This window comes from Mus caroli, unplaced genomic scaffold (assembly GCF_978045245.1).
Source record: "Mus caroli unplaced genomic scaffold, Mus_caroli_1 scaffold_14, whole genome shotgun sequence".
NCBI classification, from domain to species: domain Eukaryota; kingdom Metazoa; phylum Chordata; class Mammalia; order Rodentia; family Muridae; genus Mus; species Mus caroli.
The window spans coordinates 88,481,673-88,507,691 of record NW_028227269.1 but is presented as its reverse complement, the minus strand read 5'-3'; the positions used below and the strand labels follow the sequence as shown (position 1 = coordinate 88,507,691).

Sequence of the window (26,019 nt, the reverse complement as noted above, 5' to 3'; positions counted from 1 at the left end):
TTTAAATCTAGAAAGCCTCGAGTTTTCTTCCTTTAAATGTATTAAATTCCCACAAAATCCCCAATTTATCTTTTAATAAAATAGTTTTCAGACTCCATATCCTCTTGATTAACAGAAAAGACAAACTTTTCTATATAAGCAGATGAGCTATAGACCTGAAGGGCAAGAGGCAGGCCAGGCTATCAAGATGGAACTGCTTCCAATAAATGTTCCTTCCACCATTATGTCCTCACACCCAGCCTCATCACACACCCCACCTTCATACTTTTCTCTAAAAATGGTTGCTTATTAGACCAAATTTAAGATGCATATGAAGAACTCATTGCTACAACAAACTCAGCTTAATTCACCAAAGTGTGGTACGCATAAGACCTGGTGCTGAAGACAGGTCTGTTTTGGTAAAAGTTGAGAAGCTGGGGCAAAGGGAGATATCACAGTGTCTTCATGGCTTTGACACACACACACACACACACACACACACACACACACACACACACACACGCACACACACTAGCTTATGTGTACTAAGGGTACCCATTGTTTCCAGGGCAGCCTGTACAGGAGCTGTGAGTGCCTTTGAAAAGCATACCAGGCCAGAGTGGTTTTGAAGGGTGGAGGAAACTTTCAGATGAACACACACACACACACACACACACACACACACACACACACACACAAGTTATGAAGATGCAGTGTACTAAGGGAAAACTAGAGACCTGTATGAAGAACTAGCAATTAAAGGCTTGTAAAGCAATGCCTCCCCATACTTAGTTCTCTACTATAAAGAAATGGAGCTGATGAGGGTGTGAGGGAAGAAGAGACAATGGAATACTATTCAACAAATGCCCAAAATGTCAACAATACTACAAGATCCATAAAACAGTTTAGAAACATGATGACAATGCACAAAAGAACCAGATAATCCAGGCATTAGTTGAGGTTCACACAATTAAGAAAAAGAAAATTATAGATAAAAGAAGGAAAAAAATTCTAACTTAAAAAGGGACACAGAAAGTAGGTCGTTTGGAGAGCCAAGAAGCTCACTGAGTGGAAATATTGAATGCATTCAGACCTATTTTTTTAGTTAAGAGTCTTACTTGGGTTGAAGCTTTCAGTTCTTGGTAGTCTCATACTATCAGAAAAAAAATGACTGTTAAATTGAAAAATATAACGATCAGTCTTTAATGGGGTATGTGGTTTAGAGAATGTTTTATTATTTACCACTTTGCATGATCCTTCTGTGAAACCTTTTAAATAAAAAATCTGAGGGAATGACTGAAACGTAGCTGGAATCACGGCTCAGAAACAAGGGCCATCCTTAAACTTGAGTTCTGTGTGTTTAAGGATTTATGAGGTGTCACAGTCAGAGCTAATTGACATTTCTGTGTTGTAGCAAGTTGGGAAATTTAGGGGGCAGTAAACCAGGCAGAAACAAAGTGTCTGTGGCTTGCTCGGCTTACTTGATCTACACCGTGCTGTTGGGTGGAAGGCTCCAAACATCTTTCTCCTCAGCACCAAACCAACCACAGAAACCACACTGCTTAGCAGCCCACAGTCTCCCTAGCAGGAGACTTACTGACTCCATTTCTGAGCTGTAGACTGGTTCAAATGGAAGCTTTGCCTTTGAGTGATAGGGCAAGCTCCAGGGTGACTTCTATGCTCCTTCCCAGTCAAAACTCACTCTAAGGTCATGGTCAAGATTTTACCTTTAAAGAGAGTTGAGATATCTGCCTCAGACTAGATCAAGGGGCAACGAAATATATTTCTTTGTCGCTAAGAAATGGTTATTTATTTTTCTAAAGAATTTGAAGAACATTTACTTTAAATACTTTTCTAATAAAGTACATTAAAAAATATCTCCATTCATTAAAATCATACTCATAAATACTTCATGTAGGAACACATTTTGGGGAATTATATAGTTAATATCTCCAATTCATTCTCTGGTCATCAAAATACCAGCAGTGTAATAAGACACAGAAGAAGGAAAGTACTCAGTGCATAAATCTTTCTTAATTATTTTAATGAACCTTTCTCTATAATTCACCTTATAGAGAAAAATCAAAATGCCAGACTTGATTTTCCAGTGTGTCTGAATGAGACAATGTATTTAAATTAGCCGGATGGCCAGCTGAGTTAATCCCCAAATGTCTATGGTGCTTAATTGGTAGCCTCTATCACGTGCTTTCATTTGTTCCTAAACTGTAATGTACATAGAAATGAAAATGATGGTGAAGATGTCCATTGCAGGAGAGCAGTTGTCCAGGGACTATTGGAATAAGCTCAGGCCTCACTAGCCAGCATAGGTTCTATTGAGATTAATTTTCTGTAACCCAGTGTGACTCAGCAATGTGCCAAAGGTACAAACTGGAAAGCAGTGGCCTACATTTCTGAGTCTTACACAAGTCTTATACCTTTAGTAGGAAGAATAAAAGGTGCTATTCATGAGTAGACTCCATGATGTCTAACCTGGATTTTTACATTGGTCCACTGTAAACTGCTAGACATTTAGACAAAAAGAGGAAAGCTGACCCAGTCTCTTTAAAATTGTTGTTGTTCCTACATATTTATTTCCTTTTAGAAGTAAAACACTTTAGTTTCTTTAAGCAAGGGTTCTTGGCCATCCAGCTAGTTGACTGTGTCCCTGCACTTCCTGCATCTTGTTTGGTAGACAAATGTGGCCTTACAATATTGGTGCTACCAATGTGATGAGAGACGTGTTCTTGGTAGAATTTCTATTTTTCCTTAGGTGATGTACAAGGGTTGAGTATCAAGGCAGCAAACATCTAGCAATAAGGTACCTCAAGGTACCCTGATCTAAAATTATCATCCTTATCCCAGCACACAGCACATAGTAGGTTCTCAACCAGTAGTTCGCCATAACTGAGTACATGCTACAAGTTGGTCCCAGAGTTACAGATGCAACACCCCCTTCTTTTCCCCAGTTGTATCATTTGCTCTTTCCTGTCAATGTAGTGCTAAACTCTCAGGAGACAAATGAGGAACGTACTTCCCCAGTGCAAGATTAATTATTCCACGCCTCTGCTAACTCCCAACCATATCAGTCTCTGACAGTGGGCAAAGATAAATGGCGAGGCAGCCATTTGAAAGGAAATAATTATGGCACCTCTCTGCTCCATGTTATCACACTCCCATCATCATGGGAGATAACTTTGAAACTGCTTGTACTGTGCTAAGAACCTATGTTCCAGCTGTGGCCTGCAAAGATGAAAGTCTCCTCCTGCCTTCAAAGCCTTTCTGCCCCGGTGTGCCTTTCAAAGGCACCCACTGAGCCTGTATAGGCTGCCCCAGAAGCAATGGGTGCCAGTGACCTTCTCCTCATGAAAGAAAACACCTGAGGAGGAAAGCGTTCTGTGTCCTGGCAGGAAAGAGACTTTTTGCCTTGTCAATCAGGACTTGAAGCTTGAATCCATGTTCAACATGTTGGAAGTACCTACCTCCTAGCTCGCTGCAGGCTATCACCAGGACAGTTAGAAGGACAACTGACTCTGTAGACCAACTACTGACTGGCTTCCATTTCAAACATGCAACGGCTGTACTTCACTTGAAAAAGCCAAGCTATTCCATGGAGTCAATTTTCCTAGGAAACACTTCCTCAGTTAATACTCAGCGGGACTGTTCTACCTGTAAAGAATTTTGCCCCAGTGGAGTGATTGGTTTGTCTAAAGCTTCAAAGGGGCCCTCCACAAAGCTTCAGGGAGAAGGTCCCTTTCAGACAAGGCCAGCAGTTAGAGAGGTAATAGTCCACTCTGGCTGTAAATGGAGAGACCCACACAATTTCAGTGTCTGATTTGGGTGCATACCATGATTTGCTTGCAATATCCAGGGCTCTTGGGCGGTGTCAGAAGATGCTAGCCTCAGATAAAAGACTGATCGGGGTTGGTTATACCCTGGCATTTTCCTTTAAGTTCTGGAGGGCATTGGGAGGAAAAGTATATGTTTTAATACTTTCTCTTGGAGCCCAAATTAAAGCACAGTGTTTGTTCAATGGGGGTTCCTTCCTTTGTCACAGCCATGAAACAACAATGATAACAAAATAGGGTGATTTGCTATAGAAGAGAGAAGCCAGGAGGAAAGAGAAATGAGCATTGAGCAGTGCAATTCCTTAGCTTCCGAGGTTAAGCCTCCCGTGTTTTTCTTAATTTAATCACCTATGGGTATACACAGGGCTTCAACCTGAAACAAACAAGATGTTTGGGCTGTGTAGCTCTTCATTCATGTTATGGCCAGCCTGACAATCACAGCCTGCTCCCCTGTGATGTCAGACATTGTCTGCCCCTCATTCTGCTGGTCATCTTGCAATGCTATGCACCCCAGAAGAGGCTTTGATATGCTGCTGCTGCTGTGCACACCTGCAGAGGCCTTGAGATGTTGCTGCTGTGCACATTTGCAGCGGTCTTGAGACACTGGCTTCCCTTGACAGTACGCATTTTCTTAGATTTATTAGCAAAGATGTTCTACTATCAAATTCTTTACATTTCCTCTAAAATGAGCTATTCTTATGCTGTTAGTGTAGTCACCCTGCAACTCATTTGAACTTAACACAGTGATGAGTTACATAAGTAGATAATGTGGCTGTGCTTTCCCCCAGCATTTCCAAAGCACCGGGTGCTAAGAACTGGTGTGAATTGTATTGTAGGCAGTAGCTGTGTGGGAATGCTGTAAGAGCAACACAGATTGGCCTTAATCTACATTGGCTTCCTTGAACACAGGATGTCCAGGAACTAGGCTAAGCATTTGTATGCAAATTCATATTAACTTTCCCAACATTAGAAATGAAGAAACTTTACCAAAGCCACATGGCTTCTGCTTGACAGTAGATATGGCCACTACTGGCTTGACCTAAGGCAACCTCCTTCCCCTTGTCATGGACATCATGTATGAGCACGAGAGTCATGTACATTCATGTACACGAAACTATTGTATTCTGTATATGTGAATCTTCACACAGCAATCTGCTTATTATGTGTCAAAAGCCCAGTGAATTTTTCTAATAATAGATTAAAAGTAATTTTAGAAGGCATGTGTCTCCCTGGTAACACATTTTATAACTTAGTCTTGCTTTCTTCATATACAAATTGTGGAAATAACAGCATTATTCCTGGAAAGTTCTGGGTTTGCGGTTGCCTGGATAATGTGACCAAGCAATGGTGCAACTGTCCACTAGTATTAAATAACAAACTTCCACAAGCCAAAAGCAACATCTCTGCAAATATCAGATTCAAAACACTTTGTTTGTGTGTGTGTGTGTGTGTGTGTGTGTGTGTGTGTGTGTGTGTGTGTGTGTACTCCAAATGCATTCTGCATTCTGGAGTGATGATGGTGTATGTGTGAGAGTTGGAAATCAAGGGATGGCATGCTTCAGAGACTATCTTTCTCCTCCTTGCTTCTTTCTCTCTTTTCTTCTTTTCTTTTTCTCTTTTTTCTTGAAGCAGGGTCTCTTTTTCACTTGAAACTTGCCAAGTAGAATAGGTGGGCTGGCTAATGAGCTCTAGAGATTTCCTTCATGTTCCTATTAATCCCTGAGATTATGAATGCTCATCATCACGCCCAGCTTTCAGTTAACTTCGAATACTGATGAACTGAATCATGCTATCATAGCAAGCAGTTTTCTGAATGAGCTATTTCCTAAGCCCAACACACTAGTCCTGTTGGTGGACTTCTCTGTTGAGCTATACAAAGAATTGTACATTAAGTATTTAATTTTTTCCCACATTTCAAATAAATATCCCAAGGGAATAAAATCATGTGGCAGTATCTTGGCAGCTAAATACCTTTGGCTTGAGAACATGCCAATTTCATGATGAAGAAGCTCAACTAATCATCTGAGGGAGTCCTCACTCAGGCACAAAGAGTGTCAAGGAAAAATATTTTAAAGCAAATCCTCACAGTAACCAAATATCTAAGCCTCTATATCATATGAATAAGTGGTCATAAAATCTGCCTTCTTAAACAATGAGATAATAAGAAAGAAAAAAGAAATAGAAAACTCATCGCAAGACTTGATTTTGAACTGCAAATGCAAAAGGGAGGAGGAAGAGAGAGGCAGAAGGAGAGAGGGAAAGTGAGAGACAGAGAGGGAGACAGACAGACAGAATAGATAGTAAGAGTTTATCCCTCATAAAGATAGTAGGGATTTCTTACAAAATGTGTGCACACTCCATATCCTTAAGCTCTCTGGGACTCAAATCTGTCAGTGTGGAAACAATCTGACAGTTTCTCTAAGTGCCTAAAGGTAGAGATATGAATCAGGTTTGTTTTCTCCCTTGGAACAATTCTCCTCTCAGGCTATAGATAACATGTGTGCAATGTGCACGCAGATGTTAGCAAACAACTACACTATTTTCCCCTTCCAGTATCTCTGTCAAAAGCAACCGTGGAGTATGGCTTTGTAACTATGTTGTAAGTGAGATGCAGTCACAAGACCTGGTGCTGTCTCTTCATAAGGCATGCCACACCATCAGTGAGAGCACTGGGCTACTAACCATGCTTATTTAATTGTTCCACTGGACTCACAGAACATACCTGCTGCCACTTGATCTTTAAGTTCATTGACTGGAAGCCAGCAGAGGAGTCGTCAGATGTGATCAGAGCTAACATGATTAGCTTAGCCCAACCTAGAAGTAGGTGATTTTTGCCCACTGTATCTGAACAAGCTAGTAGGCAGTAAGGATCCATACTTCTGGTCCAGAGTCCAACCTTATAGCCTCTCTAAAATTATATACTCTACCTGATCACTGGATTGAAGGTGAGAAAAGGCACAGGGAGGTCCTTGGGTGAGGAAGAGGGCAAAAACACTGTCATCTGTTTCCATGAGAATTCTTGGCTTGGGTTGTCTAAATTCTCACCTCTGCTAATTTGACAGGAACAAAGCACCAGAATTGGGGCTTCCAAGCTTGCTTCGCATTTGTCTTGCCTCATACTGCAAAGAGGAACCCTCAGATGTGCTGTGTAATGTCATCTCAGGTATCCAAAGTTCTTGCTACCTCTATGATGTTCCTCCATTTTTCATGACCCCCAAAGAACTTTACTGAGTTTTCCCAAGAAACAATCTTGCGCAACATTGACACTAGGCTTATGTTACTTCTTTGATCTTCCAAGAAGTCTGGAATTTTTATACCTGGTACTTGGTTGGTGATTCTAGAATGTCTGGCCCTAAGTCCAAATGATAGGATTCCACATCTTTGTATAAGTGTGCTCATTCTTCCTTCTTCACTCTATCCACACACATCATGATCCGTCCTACCTCTTAACTTACTTGTGAGGTCACCCCAGGATAACACATGAGATAAAGTTCTTTTCTTTTTGAAATCTCTTTAGACATTTCCAGTCTCCAAATTCATCTCTGAACTCCATCATGTTTCATGCTACTCAATGCTGATATTTAATAGATTGATAGTCTACTAAATAGTAGAATTACTAATCTATTAATAGAATACTAGTATGATTAATGGATTAGGTTTCTCCACCCTGTCTCCAAGGACACACTCATGTAATTGTTTGCTTCCGTACTCAAATGCTCAGATGTCATATACCATACACTGACCTTCACCCCATACTCAGATCATGAAAAGAATATTGGGCTTTTTCCCACAATGCTCAGAGAACAGAAATTTTAGCTTTGACTTTTTAAGTCTCTCTACAACACTCTGAAGGATTGTGAGATGAACAGATTTCATTATTGTATGCATTAATATTGAGCAGCAGCATCTGTGACATCTGGGCCCTCCATACCAGTAACTCTTTGACAACTTTTTCCTCTTCTTGCTGTGGTGCCACAATAACATCTGAATATTGTCTAATGTTTCCTTGGAGGAAGCCCTGTACATCATCCTTATTGACAGCCAATGAATGGATATAAATATCTACATATTCTCACCTAGGAGTCTATCAGAGCCATCTTTTCCCTAAATGCTTTTGGTTGGTTTTGTTTTGTTTTGTTTTGTTTTGTTTTGTTTTGTTTTGTTTTGTTTTGTTTTGTTTTGTTTTGTTTTGTTTTTGGTTACTTTTCTGTGAGGGTGTAGCCAGAATGAAGAATACCTGTGTGGCTGCAGAGTCTGTATAAACCTAACAAAGTCCTTGTAAAGAGGGTGCATGAGAAATATCTCACTTCTCTTCAGCTCTGAAGTACAGGATCAGCTTAGCAAATAAAGATGCTTTTCTGAAAGTGTATCCCTCTTTTTGTAAGCCAGGGAGACCTAGTTTGGAATAAACTTAAGAGCAGCTTTAATGCTTTAATATGGATTCAAGGGAAAAGAGAAATGAGTTAGTCTATTAAGCATTAATTGAGAAATCATGACTTGGGTATTCATGATTCCGGGGGTTTGGCAACCTTCTCATCTGTGCTGGCAGTAAGTTCCTGAGAGCGGGAAGGGAGTTGGATCTCTGGGAGGTCTTCAGATGTCAGTTAGGAGATGAAAATGAGTAAGCACTTCCTGAAAAGGTAACAATTCTAAAGAGAGTAATTTATCACACAGCTGAAAAAGCACACAGAAGACCCTGGGGTGTACTTCTGGGTGGCAATTCATTGTGAGGTCTGAAATTTCATTTGTTTCCTTTACACACACATACACAAAGGAGTGAGAATGGAGACTCGGCAGAAAGGAAAGGAAGGAGGAAGGAGAAACAAAATTCCCGCTCAGGTTATTAATGGAGTGGGCTTGGATTTCATGAATCTTACTCTGCTTGTGACATGAATAGTTGATCATTTACAATGGCACCCAGCAACCGACAATTAGGACAAACTTTACACAAGTGGGGAAGGTCATGTGTCCCAAGGTTAAGTATCTTGACCACAGACAGGTCCTCAAAGAAGGGAACAAAGCACTGAAATGTTTGCTTCCTGTCTGTCACATCTCTGTGTTCACAGCTCTATCTGCACTCTCTTCAGTGAAGGGCTCAGAAGTCAAGGCACTTCCCACTCTAAAAATGGAAGCCTATATCCACCTAGGCAGGACAAGTCATACTTCAATGCTCCTATTTTCATATATCTCTCTCTATGGTGGGTGCTCACATATATCCCAGGTTCCCCAGCTATCTCCCTTACATTGTAGGAAGATCACATTTTCCATGTGGTCAACCTGCATGCTATACAACCTGTTTATGTATGAACATCTACAAAGAGTACTGACAGAAGCCCATCCAAGATTAGCATCACTGCACACAAACAAATATATGTCCTGGTTTCAAAGTTCAAATGGATAATAACGTACATTAGTTGATGATTTGATATTTTACATATCTTGTTACATTTCATGCCTGCTCCATCCATTGATCTCTTACTAAGAAACATAAACAAAAGCAAAAAAAAAATGTATTGAAATAGTGGTAACTAATCTTAGGATCTGCTCAAAGAAAACATAAAGTCAATTAGAAAAAGACAGATGTAAAAAGACAATTACAACACAGTAGCATTGATAGTGTGGTAATTATAAGCTTCATTTGGTACGAAAAGATGTGGGAGGGGCATGAGAGCAGCCAGCTCTGCATGTCACAAGACTCTGATTTAAGAAGAAGAAGACAACAGTGGGAAGCAGGAATGGAGAGTGGTCCTCAGCAGAATCTCCAGCAAGTATGGCCAAGGAGTAAATGAAGACCGTTCATTTGGCAAGACAAAAGCAAGTCAGCATGGTCGTGGCACTAGGCAGCAGGATAGGTGGTATGAGGAACTAAGTACAATGGCCAGAAGTGTGCCAGTTAAAAGGAGATTAGACTCTATCTCAATGTCAACCAAGTGAGGTCGATCCTTAGATGTTTTTGAGTTACAGATGGCTTTGCTCAGGTGGGAATAACAAAACCTTATTCAGCTTTACAACTATTGAGAGCAGGCAAAACTGGACTCTGGGAAATAACTTGTGAAATTTAGAAAGTAAACATGACGATGTCAGTGATTGTTAGGAGGGATTTAGTAGCAATTAATTAGTTAAAGCAGAGGTTGAGATGGCATAGGTGAACATCGGCCCAACGAAACATGTATAAATACACATGTTACCTGAAATCCCAACACTATCTGGTCAGAAGCAGGGAAATTACAAGTTTGAGATCAGTAGGGAAATAGGGACAATATAAAGGGCTATTTAATAAAAACTGATCATGAACAGATGAATGAATAAATGAACAAATGTATGAATGAACTAAGGAATGATTGAATAGATGAATGATTAAAAACTACCCACTTTCCAGAACAGGCTCAGCAGGTACTAGCAATAAACCAATAGAGAGGCTGTAAAATGTCTGGCATCATCCGACTCCAAAGACCATTTCTTCTCACGGAAGGAAATACATTTCTCTCTAAGGAGTCTGACTAATGTGTTAAATCTTATGGATTAAAAGTGAATAAACATGCTTCCTGGAAACAAGTTGCTTAGAGAAAGATAGCAATAAGCTTCATTTACCAAGCACAACGTGTGGGGTTGGGGTTGGGGTTGGGGGGACAGCAGGACTCCAGATAAGATGGAGCAGAGCAGGTAGAATCTGAGCCAGGGGCAGAGACTTTGCACTAGCTCACTGCCTCTTGCTTTCATCCAAGCAGCCTGTTCAGGAGCCTCTCTGTTTTCCCTCTCCATTCCCACAGGTCAGTCAAGAAGTCCAGATACAAAGTTTCCAATTTCCCTTCCATTTATTTCATCCTATGACCTAAGTAATTCCTTGCTCTGCTTGTGTCCAGTCACTTCAAAAAAAGTTCTACAGCCTATAGTGTCATTTCCTCCAACTTGTCATTCAGCCAAACTATGTACACACTTAATAACTTCAATAATTCTTCCTAAGTTGCCCCTTCTATTACCGTGATCATTCTTCACGCTCCTCTAGGCTACCTCCGAACTGTCTACATTTTGAGAAGAGCCCATGGAAGCAGAAGATACCATGTACTTATTAATAATTCTCCTTCTACATCATGTACCATCACCATTTCAAGCCCCCTTTTATTACTTGGGAATTTTACTTTGCATAAAAATAACATCTCTTGAGAAGCCTGCCTGATTCCAACGTTCCTTTATTTCAAAGGCTCTCTGACACTACTCACTTTTTTCTATCCCAATGCATAATGATGGCAGAGAAGGAATGGCAAGCATGATTAATACGCTATGAGACAGTAATGATCTGTTTCTCAAATTAGTTGGGTAGTACCATTATTTTTTGTATACTTTTAAGGCTGCAGGAAGATATAGGAAGAATAAAAATAAAATTTATCTGCAAGATACTTCTAAATGGAATACATTTATGACATTCTTACAGAGCTTATTTGCAACTCTTTAAAAATAATTGACTATGTAATTAGAGAGATAGATCATATTGGTATAGAACACATATAGAGATAAATGTTGCTTTTTATAACCTCCAGAAGCATAGGTTGTTGCAAGGCATAGAACAAAACTCACTAGGTATTTTAGCTCTTAATCTAGCTCTGGCTGTATGCTTTTTCCAAAATGAGACCTCAAATAACATTTTCTACTATTTATTTTTATGTACTTTAATATTACCAAATCTTTGTACTTCTATTATTTATTTATATTAGTATTATACTCTAAGTCTATAAAATGCATTAATTTCCTGTGGTACACCACACACACACACACACAGAGAGAGAGAGAGACAGACAGACAGACAGACAGACAGACAGAACATCATGTTTGATGTTGATTTTATTTTTATTTTTATTTTTTCCTTTTTTTTTTTTTCTTTTGAGACAGGGTCTCAGTGTGTAGCTTTTGTACTAGGATGCTAGCCTGGTTCTGCCTTCCTGAGAACCAGCAGGCCTGGCCTTTTTAATATGCTGATTGATTGAAATATTGATTTTATTTAATGTTGACTTAATTGCCATTCATTTAGATAATTTATCTATGAAATACTGCATCTGCTTGGGATGTCTCGATGGCAGAGAAGATGGAGAAATGGAAGAGGAATCTACTTCAATTTGGAATTGCATAGCAGGATAGATGGGTTTTCTAGAAGTTCTGCTGATAGATTGCGAGCCAGGCCATGAATTGGTTTAAATTGTGGGTAAGCTCCTAAATTCCCTTCTGAAGTATACCTAGTCAGAAAAATATGAAGCTATGCCAACATGCAGTTTGCACAGGTATTTGTAACAACAAATAAACCCCTTGCCAACATACAGTGACAAGGGCATTGGCAGAGTTGAGCCTGGCAGAGTAAGATAGAACAGGAGTAAAGGTGGGTACCTCACCAAGAAGATTGTATCACAAGTGAGTCTAATGGAGAATTGCTTTTCAGGCAGACAGGGTCTGAAAAGGAATGACAAAAGCAATAACCAACAGCTATTTTTATTGAGTGCTTATTATGTTCCAGGAACTGCCCTAGGTATTTGAAACACAAGCACTCACTTATTTTTTTCTTCTCAAAAATACAATGGAAACAATGGTCTAATTTTGTTCATTGTATACAGGAAAGTGCAAATCTTGTGCATGTTGTATAGGCCCAAGGAGAAAATAGTATGCTCAAAATTACAGCATCCTAGATACAGAATAGTGGGTTCCTGAGAGAAATATTGGGAGACAAGGATGTAATACAAAAGGAATGGGAACCTGTGTACCCTTACATATGAGATTCATCTACAGGTTGTGACCATGAGTAGAATTAGAATTGCTTGGCTGTGAATTTTTCTACAATAAATTTGTACAAATTATTCAGGAAGTATAATCAAAGGAGTATATACTTCAGAAAATTTGGACATGAATACATATTTAGGTGGAGTCTTATAGTGTTGATGAAAGGGATTGGAACCTAATTCATAGAAAGAGCTTTTACTTGGTTTAATTTGACTTTTAGAACAGGAATGCCCCTGCTATATTTATAGGTGCCTGTAATGGGTGAGGGTATCATATGATACCAATACAACAGACAAACAAAAAACACCATGGAGAAATGAAAGGGGTAGGAGAAAATGAGCAAAGATTTGAAACAAAAATGTAGGCAGTTTCATCCATTGAGGGCTAATGAGAGCAAGCTCAGGGCAGTTCTTCCCAGTAAGGGCTCATTTGGGCAAGCTTGGGGCAGTTCCTTCCAGTGAAGGCTGATGTGTGCAAGCACTGGGGTAGATACATTTGAAGAAATGCATGAATGGAAAGATTACTTATGAACAAAGTAATGGGTAAAGCTTAATGGTGAAGAAATGTCCAAGGAATGCGCTGGGTAGCTGGAAGCGACCTTGATGAAGATCTGAAGTAAAGCAAGGAACTGATCAAAGGACAAGAGGAACTCCTGAGACAGGTAGAAGCCAGCATCATCCTCAGACAGGGAGCAGAGTCAAAAGCCTTGGCTTTCTACTCAAAGTCTCTCAAATTTCCTTTTCTGAAACTGTCTGAATAATCTTGTTGGGAGTACAACTTTAAGCAAATAAGACATGATGACAATTGCAATTGAGAGGGAAGTTCGAAAGAACACGCTCCTCGGCAGACAATTTCAAGTTTAAGTTGGTAGCACTCCAGCACTGTTTATAAACGATGGCTGCAAGTAGGAGTTCAGAATGGAGTTTTGCTTTGTTTTGTTTCGTTGTAGTAAACACAGAAATGAAATTCTTATCTTCTTTTGAGGACCTGGAGCCCTTTCAAAGGAAGTGATAGGAGCAGGAGCCATTAGAGAATTCACTACCACAAATACTTCCTTTTCTTTCTACTTTAATTTGTTGTTTTTGTTTTTATTTATTCACTTTACATCCTGCTCACTGCCCCTCTCCCAGTCACTGGTTCCCACAATCCTTCCTCTTTAAGGCAACAATGCCATAGTTTAGAGAAGATGTCATTGACATCTATAGTATGGTAACCTCCACCCAGAGGTATAATCCATCCCAAATACTAAGAAGAATCTGCTCAATAAGCTTTGCCCCAAGATGATACAAAAGTGAAACTTAAGTGCAAAAGAAAAGTGGAGGCTTCCAGCCACTAACAAAGGAAGAGACCATCTGGGTAAAAAATGGAAATAAGCTAAGCCTGCAAGCAGTAACTATGAAAACTACTCAACCAAGTTTGGATGGAGAGACCTATTATTATTACTAATACTAACAACCATGATAAGAAATGAATTTAACCCTAAAGCAGGAGGCATAATTAGCAGCGTAGGCAAGAAAATCTCATAATCACCCAAGCTTCAGCTGTGTTCAAGCAGCAAGAGTGGGAAGAACTAGAGAAAAGAATTACAATTAAAAAGAAATTGACATCTATGAATTGAATTGGGTACATTATCTCCAGCTTCTGGTTCAGAGTTCTTATTATAAAATTAAATAGAGAGGCTAATTAGACTGCAGGAAATTTTTCCAGTGAACTTAACAGTTTCTACCAGGAGAGAAGAAAGACCAAAGCTATGCATGAGAAAACAGTGAGAACAGGAAGTCTTCAAACAACCAATTTCTAGCTACTAGAGTTCTAGATAGCTAGAAATTGAGGAGCAAATAGATATTATCCAATCTCTACACTAAAATGTGTCTTTATATTTAATATACAACAGGGATCAAACGTTACTGCTATGATGCTCATGACAATTATAGAATCTGTTCATTATGTGTGGTCCCTCCTACCAAGGTGATGAGTTTAATGTGTTATGCAAAATGTTAGTGAGTGTGCCATAGGAAGAAATTTGCATCCTTGCACATGTGTGAGATTGCTTTAGGTGACTTGGTACCCTTGATTGTCACAGAGAAAATCTGCATCTGAAGGCAGTGATTGAGAGGCTGAGCTCAGGGGCACACACAGCCCATGTCCCCTAATTTAGTTTTGGAAATTTTCAACAAACCAGTCCTACAAACCTTTGTCATAACAAAGAAATTGCCATTCTAATTGCCTTTCCTATTCCTTTGTCTTAGTCGGTGTTGGTGTTGGTGTTGGTGTTCTACTGCTGTGAAGAGACACCATGACCATGGCAACTCTTATAAAGGAAAGCATTTAATTAGAGTTTGAACTTAGTCCCACTTTGGCTAAATGTCCCAAGGCAAAATGATACCCTACGAGGTCTTTTTCCATCTCTTAAGAGAAGGGAAGGGGATAAAATGGGGATCTGTAAGGGTGGGACTTGGAGGAAAGGAGGAGGGGACTAAAAAGTTAATTAAAGTTAAATTAAAGTTAATTAATTAATTAATTTTTAAAAATTGGAGCTTGATTAGAGGTTTGGGGGTTTGGTTCCATTATCAGTATTGTGGGAAGCATGTCAGAACATAGGCAGACACAGTGTTGGTGAAGTAGCTTAGAGTTTTACATCCAGGTCTTCATGCCAAGCTCTAGCATTGGAAACCTTAAAGTTCACATTCAGTGACATACTTCCTCCATTAAGGCTACACCCTACTCCCACAGGGCCACCCCTCCTAATCTCTAATGATCAAGCATCCAAATATATGAGGCTCTGGGGGGTCATTCCTATTAAAACCACCACACTCTTCATGCATAGATAGTACATTAATCACTTATGGTCAGTCTGCTATATTTCCAGACCCCTGAGCTACTGTATATAGACTGAAGACAGAAGAGCAAGAGGGAGCCTGATCCATCCAGCAGTGTCCTTGTAGTAGCTGCTACCTTGGGTGGAACACTTTCTGATTCTCTTTGAAAAAACTAGTTCCTATAGGGCTTTTCTTGGAAAACTCTTTCCAGATCAGAAAAATAACTAAAGCCCTTTTCTGTTTTCCTAGATACTTGTCCTTCTTTGTCACAGTTGTCATGATTGTGATTAACTAATTGTCTTTGTTTTGTGATACAGGATTTCTTTGGGTAGTCTTGGTTGTCCTAGGACTAGGTCTGTAGACCAGCTGAGCCTCAAACTCACAGAGATCTACACTGCACCTCTTCCTCCTGAGTGCTGGGATTAAATGTACACCACTACCTTGAGGCTGTGATTGAGTAATTGTAAAACTGGCATGTTCATGCCTTTTCCCACATTATAAGGAGCCCCATGAAGATAGCCAGCATACATTTAAATGATTTACTCAATCAACTCCATCTAGATCCTTTGACACAGCATGCAATAGGTACTGTAAAGTCAGGGACCAAATAATCTTCATGACTCAATTTGCTAGCACTCTCTTGAATTCACATTATGCACTGTATTAAAATGACTCCAAAGACATCCTTTTTTGAGTGCTGCCAATCTTATGGGCACAACTCACAATACAAATTTACCTGACTCTCAGAAGTCTTTGTAAGAAAATTTTACATCCACCACCTGGGTCTGTCTTCTGGGAATTTGTGCAACAGATGGGAGACAGGCTGAAGTCTTGTTCAATTTTTGAATCATTCCCTTGGCCTCAATTACCGGGCTTTTAACAGTATGACATAATATTACAGGGCCAAACATGACAAAACAGTCTCTGATATTGTCCAACACAATCTCCTTTCATTGTGTATTGCAAAGGAAAATGTGTCTTGAATTTTAAATGGATGCTGGTGTGGGGAAATGTTTGCAACAATCAAAAGAGGAAAACTCTGCTATATAGATGCCTATTCAGATTAGCAGTTAGACAAAGAAATATAGACCTTAGGGGAAAAAAAGAGATAGAGATGAACATAGAAGATAGATAAATATATAGATAGGTAGATGATAAATAGATAGCCAAGTAAACAAACCGACAGATGACGGATAGATGATAAACAGATAGACCTTTAAAAAAATATCATAGTGGTTTCTGTTTCCTTGCCTTCTCTTTCTTTGTAATTATTACCATACATCTAGCTTAACAACACACAACAAAAACAAGTTATCTAGACATTCACCCTCTATCCCTCAAAGTAGAACAAAGGCATTTCCCTTTGGCTACTAGAGTCGAAAAGCACATTTTGTAGGTGTTTTCTGTATAACTATATAGTGTTTTTGGTATGGCTTTGGAAGTGAATTTTACTATTTACTCACTTTCTTCTTCAAATATTTTGGTTTACTGCAGAGCCTCCAGCTATCTTTGCTTTTTGGTTAGAAGTGTTTGATAGAAATGATTCCCTATAGAAACAGGCTTGAGGGCTTTCCCACCTCCTCCTCTCAGCTTTCCCTATGCCTTCCCATTCATACATTTTTTTTCACATAAGTGTCCACTCCCCTCTGCTTTGACAGCTATAAGCATTGGCTCACTCTTCGTGTAATGACTTGACAACACCTTCTTTCCACCATCCAAATCCATGTACGTTAGCATTAATTTGGCGACAGGTTGGAGAAATTAATCTTTGTTTCTTACGGTATGTTATTCCTCATTAGGGGAGGAAATGTAGAGGCAATTGCTTTTCTTCAGCACTTATCAAGCATCTAATGAAAAGCAAATTTAAAAACATTACATCGAGGAAGCTAAGAGCCAAATGAACAGACTGGCACCAAGCAATGTACCCGGAGACCCACAAACTCACTGATTATATAAAACTCCAAAACCGAAAAATCTAGTCCCTGGTATTCTAGAAAACACGAGGCAGAAGAGTCAGATTATGCTCATTTCTGCATGCAAAACGTTTAAAGTGCGTACACACATTATTTAATTCATAATATCTGTGAATTTCAGGAGTACACATTATGGTAAATGCAAACAAACAAGAACCTCCCCCAAAACAAACAAACAAAAAAACCAAACAAAATAAAGCAGAATAATGGAGCAGTAAAAGAACTAAGAATCAGGAGAGATGGTTTACAAGAAGATGAAATGAGTTTAAATACCCAGAACTCACAGGACAGCCAGACAGAGGAGTGGACATGTCTATAAGCCCAGTGTACTCCCACTAGGTGATGAGCAGTAGAGGCAGGATTACTGCTGTAAATGCAGAAAGAAGCTTGCTTGGACTGCACAGAGGTGAACAGAGGGACTGTGTCTCAAACAAGGTAATAGGAAAACCTGAAGGGCTCAAACCTGAAGTTGTCCTCCGACCTCCATATACATGCCAGAGAACATACAGACTCTCCTGTGTGCATACGAGCACAGTAAAAACAGAGAGAATGACAGGGAGAGGAAGAGGAAGGGAGAAAGGAGGAGGAGGGAGAGAAGAAGAAATAATTGTTAGCAGAATTGTACATTGATGACATACAAATAAGCAGGTATATGATATATATGTACATATATGCACACAGACAGAAAAAAACTTAGAGCTCTCATAACTTTATGCTTTTCTATAGTTATATTTGGTGTGCATGTGTTTGTATATGTGTATATTTGTGTGTGTGTGTGTGTGTGTGTGTGTGTGTGTGTGTGTGTGTGTGTGTGTGTGTGTGATTTATTTAGTAATAGATTCGCTAAACAAAACTCAAGATGTCAGCCAGGTCCTAATAAAGGGCAAAAGCCTACGACTACACAAACACACTGGGCAAGTGCACTCAGTCCTCAAGATATGGGTTATAGATATGGTCTTGAAGTTCACTGAAGAAGAGCTGAGGTTTCAGAGAGCAATACAATTAAAATATATTCTAATAATCTGCCACCAATCTGTTGTCAACAATCACATCATTAGATGCCTGAAAACACTGGTCATGCCATTCCAAATTCATTATTTCTACCCTGTAAGTCCATGCCAAGAAAACTATCAACAAACAATGAGGGTGGGCTAGAACCCGTTCCCAATGGGCAATGTCTTGCTGGTTTTACTCACCCCTTCTCAGGAAGTCAGAGGATGATGCCAATCTTCAGAAGGGAGAATAACACAGAAAGAGAAAGGAGGGGAGTCAGCAAACTAAGACGAAGGTCTCAGGGAGCTTGCCCACATGGGCAGTGAGGGAGGACAGGCAGCAACTATGAGGCAGCAGGTGCCCAGGGTCCAGGGGATAAGACACCACCAGGGTAATCAACCACGAAACAACAGAAACGTTAGGCTTCCCGTGTCTTCTCTTTGAAAAGGCTTTTACATGTATGCTGCTGTGACACGGAGAGGTGGGGAGAGAGAGGCTAATGGGATAATGAAGGTGCTCATTAGCAAAGAGCTTCGGAAGAAAAGAAAGAGAATCATAACATTAGAACAGGAGCCAGGGCCAAGCACTTATTCCGTTTTCTTTACAGCCGCTCCCTCAGCTCCTAGAATAGTAACCGATGGCTTCTACCCAGTGTGTAAATATTTGTAAAATGAATCAGTTCATGTGTGATCTCCTTACATTGTTCTCAGAAAAAAAAAATGATATTACAAAGTCACGATAATGTAAACTGTGAATCCTCATTTAACCAAATAATGTGATGGAGATTTACTGGGAAATTGAAGAATGAGGAAGTTGATGTGGTTGGGCGGGAGAAGGAAACCAATCTCTTGTCATTTTCCTGCAGAGTCGCGAGTAGTTAATCTGCTGAGAAAGGTAAGAAATGGAAAGGCAGTGCATTATGAAGAGGGAAGCTCTTTAAAATTCCAGCAACCTATAGGAGCAGAGCAGTGCTGCGGGGCGTGGCGAGAAGGCTGTGGCTTTTCTGTAGCCTGCTGGGGTTTTGTTTGTTTGTTTGTTTGTTTGTTTTTTGCAGGCTATGTGGTGCTGTGTTAAGTGGGGTGTTCAGAAAAGAGGTGCGAAGTCCAGATTTTGTATGCAAGAAGTTTTAGATGCAGAGCCATTCGCATCAGGCCAGAAGGCAGAAGTTCATGTATGTGTGGCTGCTGAAAAGATTCAGCAGATCCTGATGACCATCCCCCCCCCGCGCGCCCCCCCCCTCCCCATGACTGGGAGGTCTGCCTTGGTTATTCAGCGTTGAGACAGCAGACAGAGGGTTGATATAGCTCCTATGTCACCACCTACCACTTTGATTATGCATCACCCACAGAAAGAGACTTGGCTTGTGCAAATGACTCTTTAGTGAGAGCAGGTCTTGCTGACAGACTCAGGTCAGACCTATCACCAACCCTCGGAGCCAATGAAGAAAAAGCTATCACTTCAGGGAATGTGTGGGAGCTATTTACTCTGTGGATTTACTATTTTGACAAACATAAAATTGAAATGTGAAAATAAGTTCATCTCAATAGGATTTGCTGAAGTGAAGGAGCCCGAGGCAGGGGGTTTGGAGGCTAGCCTGGGCTATACACTTTAGCTGGGCAGTGATAGAACACGCCTTTAATCCCAGCACTCAGGGAGCACAAACAGGAAGCTCTCTGAGATCAAGGTCAGTCTGCCAGGACAGCCAGGCCAATACAGAGAAACCTTGTCTCAACAACAACAACAACAAACCCAAACCCAAACCAATCAACCAACCATCACTATCGCCACTGGCAATAACAAGGAGGGGTGGGGTGAGGGAGGAGAGAAAACTGGCTAGATTTGTAATCCTCTGGAAAAAAAAAAGTTTTTTTTTTTGTTTTTTTTTTTGTTTTTTTTTTTGTTTTTTACTGGTTGTTTCCCACCCAAAGTCACACACTTGATGAGGTACTCCATCTTCGCGGAACTAATAATTTTACTATTTATTTGTTTATTTATTTATTTCACCCGAGTACATGGCCCAGCTAGGCCCTCAATTAGTGATGCCACTCACTGGTTGAATTCGAATTCCACTTAAACTAGAAGCTCCACGTGGTGCGTCAGTTATAAAGTCTATGCCCTCCCAAACTCCACATTGGAAGCACAGCATTTTCTAAATCAGATCATGGCACTCTCTGCTCAGGCTAATGAATTTGTCACTTGTCAGTAGATATGCATGCTGCGGTAGTGTTCCTATTAAGGCCCATTTTCCCAACCAGGTCCCACCATGCCTTCCAGTTTAAGGCTAAAGCTAGGAATCTTTTACGTATCTTCCTTTGTTGAAGTCAGTAACAGGAGTCACATACTACTTTATACGATATGTACATAAAAATACACCACCCCACCCCCACACATACACACTAGTCAGAGACACAGAAAAAGAGACAGAGTGAGAGACACAGAGAGAGAGAGACAGAGACCACCAGTATTTTGAAAGCTTGAAGTCAGCCACGATACGGAAATATTTATTAATGAGGAGGTTCAAGGCAAAAAAGCATAGTCCATCCTGCTTTTGCATAAGTGACCATGGGAAACAATTTTACAGGCTACTTCTTATGGATTCTTGCAGACAAAGACTCGGCAAAACAAAAGACCATATGCAAGGATATATATAGGGGGTCAAGAGGAAAGGCAGCAGAACACAGAGACACAGATGATGTCATCTATTATTTCAGACATGAAAAAAAAAACAATAATAATGAAAACATACAAACCCACACATAAAGAAGAGTAACAACGAGACCCTTATGGAGGTCAGTTCTGTTTAGTAGAAACTATCTACTCTCTGTGTCCTTGTTCATTTCTCCAGCATGAAGCCACTTGCAAATGTCATCCTTTCCCCGTTGCCAATAGATCACACATTTCCTAACAGGATAGATAGGGTAGTAAGGTTCTAATAATGGTAATAATAATAATGAGAAATGGCCCTAGAGATATATTTCATGTGTCTTGCTCTCTCCTTGTCTTCCTTCAGCAGCACAGTTTCCCAGCCAGTGGGGCATTAATCATTGGAACAGCGGCTCTAAGATAAGGGCTGGGTGAAATTTCATTGTGTATTACAGAATGAGTTGTGGGCACACAAGTATGTGTCTCTCTCCGTATCTGGTAGGAGGGTATGGAAAGACAGAGTAGAAAAAAAAATCTGTCATTTCATATATTTATACTGTTCAAGACCGTCAGGGCCGGCTTCCCATTGTTACTGTGGATTAAAATCATTCATGTCCTTCTGATTCCATTGGAGGTCAACTCTCTAAAGGGGGAATAAATATTGTGACATGGTAAATTCTTTCTTACTCTTTTTCATCTGTCTTAGGGGCATGCAGCAGAGTGAGGGACAGGAAGAGAGGGCATCAAGAACCAGCACAGCATTATCTGATGGGGAATTTTTTTCTTTCTTAATCCTTCTTTGGATATCTATTTGTTCACCTATCTAATGCGTTGGATGAGTTCAACTTTTCCTCTTGAAGAGCCCTGAACTACATTTGCAAATACTTTGATAGGATGGGTAAACAGATGCTGCGGCTACTCATGAAGGAGCTGGGAATATATATAAGCTCCTGCCCCATAAACTGAGCAGAATGGAATAAATCCTTGGGGAGGTTATGCAGAATCTCTGGCAAGTCTCCCTCGCAAACAAGAGTCTGTTCTTCAGGAAGATCACCAGCCGTGTTGTATGATCTTAAACTTAATAAGCATTAGTTTCCATAATAAATGCAAATGTACACAAATATCCTCTCTTCTCTTTCTCTTTGTCTTTTTCTCTGTCTTGTTAGTCCTTGCTCTTTTGTGTGTGTGTGTCTCTATGTGTTTATCTCTCTCTGTTTCTCTACCTGTTTCATACACAAAGGGGGGGGGAGGGAGGATAACAAGAGGGAGAGAAAGAGAGGGAGGAGGGAGGAGGGGGGAGAGAGAGAAAGATGCCTAACCAGACCTGATGATAGAAGGAAGAGGTTTCATTGTGTATACAAGTCAATCAAATTCCCATCAAGCAATTCTCTCTGTAACTGCTAGCCACTACAAACAGTGTGTATATAATTCTCCAACCTTTTCATCCCATGATGATGATGAGAAAAATCAAAGTGAAACTTATTTCTCCATTTAGCTAACAGTAGCAGCTCTCTAGAAACGAAGGCTTTAATTAGGAGGTTTCAAAATGCATGTCTTGTCATAACAACGCTCAGTGTTTCTCCTTTCTCCAGTCATTCAGACAGGCACCAGGAAGGTATGAAGAGCATATCACCCTCCCACTGTCAAGTCACAGACAGAATGGTGCTACTAGTGTTGAGGCCTGGCTACTGATAACTGTGCTTAAAGATGGAAATAGGAAGTAAGGCATGTATTGTCAAAGGTAAAGAACCAAAACCCATCTCTGGATTTCCATTTAAATTAGAATCAATTATTCTGTTTTGATTCATGAAGAACCATTTATTAGGTAGTATATCTTTTACCCAGAAGTGGCCATTGCTGGAGCATTTGGACCAGTTAAGAAAAAGGGATGAATTATGAAAAATTATTATATTAATTATATCAAAGTCATTCTGTTCATCTTTCTCAACTGAAGTCATCCAGTTTGTGAAATGGTTATATAGTTCTCCAAAATAATTAGAGTCAATGATGATGCACTCAGATATTGTGAAGATTCTACAGAATAGGATGGCCTAGTAGGTCATCAATGGGAAGAGAGACCCTTGGTCTTGAGAAGATCATATGCTCCAGTACAGAGGAATGCCAGGGCAAGGAAGCAGGGGTGGGTTGGGGAACAGGGCCCGGGGAGGGTATAGGGGACTTTTGGGATAGCATTTGAAATATAAATGAAGAAAATATCTAATAAAAAAATTAAAAAAAAAACCTATCTCTTGCTAATTCTTGAAAAAAGTGGTTCTTGATAGATAAGTTGATAGGAACAGCTTTATCAACCAGAGAGAATTGATGTCTCTAGGATTCTAGTGTTTGGGGTAGGCTGCTGTTGTTTTTGTTTGTTGTTGTTTGTTTTGTCTTGAGGAAGGGTCTTATTCTATATCCCTGATGACCTGTAACTTGCTATATGCATGCTATTAGCTTGACTCTTGTCTCTGCATCCTGAGTACAAGGATTATAGATATACAACATCAAGCCTAATTTAGATTCATTATTTACTCTACCATCTATGCCCTCTTTTTAAAGGCAGGAGGTCATGTAGCCCAGGCTAGTCTCAAGCTCACTATGTAGCCATGTATGACCTTGAACTTCTGATTTTCATGTTTCTCCTTCCCAAGTGCTGGGTTGTAGCTCTAAGCCACCAATGTCTGGTTAGCTCCAGCACATGCTAAGCAAACACTCTATCAGCAGCAGTATACCATTACGCTTAGGACACCTTATTCTTAAGGCAAGAAGTCACAGAAAATAGCTCCAACCATTTCCACAGATGAGCCTCAATAGGCAATAGGCCTCTGGGAAGCAGCAGCTAAGAAGTTTGAAAGCCTCAGCCCATACCTGCTAACAGACATGTGCACTCTTTAGAAGGGGCTGATGAATTGTTGCCTGTTATTTCTTTCTAGCAACGCTGATTATTACTAATTTTTAGTATGTGCTGGATACTATTACAGGTAGAAAAGGCTAAATCTAGCTAGAACACTGTGATAGGAGATATGGCCAGAGTGACAGCAAGGGTAGCAACCACAGGGAATAGGGTAAGGACTCTGACTTTGTTCTTGGCTGAGTAGCCAGCTAGGTGATTGCAAAACCAACTATGATCCTTAATGGCCACATATGGGAATCTCAGAGCCAAACCAGTACCCTCTTCTAGCTGTTCAGGTACTTTTCAGCAAGATAGCGTGTTATCAGTAGTTTGGGTGGGAAATCTATCCTACCAATCCTGTAATTCAATTAGATAGGCATCTCGTATCACTCCCATGAGAATATTTAAACTCCCGGACTCTCTGCTGTCAGGACCTCTTCAGAAGACCCCTTAGGACATTAGACATCTCTCTGGGGTGTGGCTGTTCCAGACCTTGAAAGTAATATGTTAAAGGAAGAAGGAGGAGAAACCATACTCTGTTATCTTCCCTCAGCCATGTGTCCTGGCAATATATAAGTCTTTAAGACAAAGGCCTACCTATAATATTTTTCCCCTTAAACTCTTTCTGCCTCCCTCTCTCTCCCTCTCTGTCTCTCTTTATCTTGCTCCATCTTTCTCTTTGTGTTCCTCACTTTCATTTTCATCTGAACTTTCCAGAAAGAAGCCATCACTGGAGAATCTTACCAAGAAACAAGTAAATTGGAGTCCAATCTCCTTCTCTCCACATTATTCTCAAAAAGGGAAAGGAGAGTATCTATATGAGGGCAAGCAGAACACAAGAGATATTTCCTGGCTGGCAGCTAAAGTCTAATTAGACTGACAAATCTTCAGCGCCTTCCCTAGCTATGAGGCTTGGCAGGAAAGCAAGGAGCCTGGAGCCACACATTATGTAAGGCTGTTAATCAATATTAGCTGAGTCCTGATCCTAAAAATAAACTTTCCCGGGGGGTGGGGGGGAGGTGTTGTCTAGTGGTAAAAGGAAGGGAGCAGAAACTGTGGATTCCTTAACTCATTTCTATCAAGCCCAAGGCAAGTATAACCATTCTTGATACATGCTATGATCACAAGGCATTCCAGGCCTGGTACATTTATTTGACTTACATCCCAAACCGAGACCCACAAATTATTCAAAGAATATGGAAATAGATGGTGACCTATCCTGGACCACAAAAATCCTACTGATGATAGTGCACTGTAAATCTAAGTGCTATGTGTTTTACTGAACAGTATGAAATGCCTGATCTTTCATCATTTTGACCTACTGAAATTGCAATTTCATATATTTAAAACTAAAAGTTTCTCCATATATTCTAACTGATCAACAGCTAAGCTGACCTCTACTCAAACATATGGGCATTTCTGGTAGACCTCTGTCTTCATTCTTGAGGCCATAAGAGGTCCAAGTTATGTTAGCCTTTGTGTGTATAGACCAAACAGTGCTTGTATTAATGGAACCCTCAGAAGTGCTATGCTCAATTAAGGTACAGGAGTCTGGGCGAGTCTTTTAGGTGGAGTTGGGATCCTAGTGTGAAATTCTTCAATGAATGTGTATGAATCACTTCCCATGATCATATTTATTACTCTCAATGTAACAAAAGGGAAGTCACACTTATGTCCCTTAGGCAGATAATGAAACCAATAGAGAGAGAGTGGACTTACCTTAAGGCATATAGGTAAGTAAGTAGAAGCAAATGAGTCCTTACTCAGAAGCTCTGATGGCAAATCCCACCATCTTTATTTAACATACTGAAATTCCACTCAGGAATAGATGAAGTATAGGGGCAAGTCATTTTGTTTCAAGCCATCATTACCAGTATTAAGGCTGAATGTGTTCCTAACCTGCCATAGACTAAAAGGGAAAGAATTTCCACATATGTACTATTGTAAAGTCTGAAAACTTAGAGCTCCTTTCTGGAACTTTCAGAGGTAGTTTCCATTCAATCATTGCTATTATGATGCTTGAGATAGATGCAATCTCATAGCCTTTCATCCCACCGTGTATTAGGTTACTTCCAATCCAGCCTGAGCATCATGGCTTTTCTACCAATTATCTG

The 26,019-nt window shown here is 40.1% G+C and overlaps 1 protein-coding gene across 22 annotated transcripts in view; it reads right to left on the bottom strand.

Annotated features, from left to right (window-relative positions):
- Nucleotides 1-26,019, bottom strand: part of Nrxn3 (neurexin 3) — a 1,606,331-nt gene that overhangs the window by 96,792 nt on the left and 1,483,520 nt on the right. The gene's annotated exons all lie outside the window — the stretch shown is intronic.